Source organism: Penaeus monodon, chromosome 31 (genome assembly GCF_015228065.2).
Source record: "Penaeus monodon isolate SGIC_2016 chromosome 31, NSTDA_Pmon_1, whole genome shotgun sequence".
Lineage (NCBI taxonomy): Eukaryota > Metazoa > Arthropoda > Malacostraca > Decapoda > Penaeidae > Penaeus > Penaeus monodon.
In genome coordinates, this window is record NC_051416.1 from 32704940 (window position 1) to 32706708 (window position 1769).

At 35.8% G+C, this 1769-nt stretch overlaps 1 protein-coding gene across 1 annotated transcript in view; it reads right to left on the minus strand.

Moving 5' to 3' along the window:
- Positions 1-1769, minus strand: part of LOC119593182 (transcription initiation factor TFIID subunit 11-like) — a gene marked incomplete in the record, with an annotated part of 72269 nt that overhangs the window by 36784 nt on the left and 33716 nt on the right.

Below are 1769 nucleotides of genomic sequence, written 5' to 3' on the forward strand. Positions count from 1 at the left end.
TTTTAGTGATGGGACGAATTATGATTTCTAAATTATTCTCAAAATATGATGGGACTTATTTTTATAGGGAGATTTAAATTGGAACGATTTTACAGTGCAAATTTTTAATATATACTGATTTCGGGTAAAAAAATCCCGGCTATCGTTGAAATCTGAAAATTTTTTCATACATCGGATAACGTCCTTTAGCTACCATATGCACACTAAATGTATTTTTATCATCTTATTTCAGATAGTTAAAATTTGCAAACAGCTCATTTGAAGCACTGGCCTTTCCCTTTTTTTTACTCACAAACTAACCCTTTTGTTAAATTAAAAAAAAAAAAAATGGGAAACTATAAATATTTTCATTTAGTAAAAAAAACCCAGAAAAATGTGTCATTTCTTCCAAATATTTTTTACCCCCCTATTTTTATACTATTCATAAATATCACCATCTTAAAGGAGATTATGATAATAAAGATACTTGTATGTTACTGGATGTGGTTCGCCCCATGAAAAAAAATGTTTCGACTGAAAATTTTAAAAGTATAAATTACTTTCTGTTATGAAGTGATTAAAAAAGATCAATTGTTAAACGAAATTTAAAATTCATTTTTAAAGGGTTTGAAGATGTTTTTTGACCATAATAAATTTTATCGTTTATATATACTTATGTGTGGTGTGGCAGCCCCTTTTTAACAAACTACAAGTATCATTTAAATTTCAAGATAAAAGAATTGCGTTTTTCCCCTTTATTTTACGATATTCTCTCGAAAAAATACGACGGACTTTTTTGTCCAATTGTAAAACCCAAAGCAAAGCCAAAAAAAAAAATACTGGGGTTTTGGGGCAGGCTCTGTAAAACCGCGCTCGTGTTGGCTAGAGGTGTTTTAGGTGGGGATCACTGCGCGGGTCACCCCGTTGATTGAGTGTCCGTACAAACTTGGCTCAATATCCACCCTTTGGGGGGCAAAGGGCTCCGGTTGACTAAGGGTTGAACCGGCAGGGGGGAAACCCGACCCAAAAAGCACCCGTGTTTTCGTGGGGGGGACACACCCCAGGTGTGTGGCTCAGTAGCCTTTTCCCAAACCGGGCAACTTGCCCTAAATTTTTGCATATTTAATTTATTTTCCCTTTGCCCTATTCATTATTTTGGTAACTAGGACTTATTTCCAACTTTAAAAATGAAAAAACTACTACATTCAAATTAAAACAGAAAAAAAAAATCCGTGTTTATTTTTTTTTCAAACCCAACTTGCTCAGCATTGAAAATAAAACAAAGGGTTTGTGGATGTAAAACTATTGGTTGCTTGGTTCGGCAGTAATATACAAAAAAGGGAACCCAATACATACGTGAAGTTTTCCCAATTTTCAATCGCATAACCTGCATATTCTTCCCTTTGATTTTGATGTGTTCATGAGTGTAAAAATAGCCCATACAATAAAAAAGGCCACCTACCTCGGGATCGTGGGCAGACGACGTTCGCGCCCTGACAGTTAAAACTACATTGCAAATTTTTCCCTATTCTTTCCCGTTTATATAATTCATTTTTTTCCATTTTCTCGGGGTGCTTCCCTGCAAAGGGCTTAAACCCACTGACCTTTGCTGCCCGCAAAAAAAGTCAATCGTTTGGGGAAACCCTTCTATTCCGAATATGGATCACTCATGATGTGTGGAATGTGTATGTGTGTTGTGTTCGTCAAGTTAATGTCTCGCACTCCCCCGCGCGTCACCGTCGGAAATTATCGCCAATCACACTGATTATCAAATAATCAAAACAACAAAA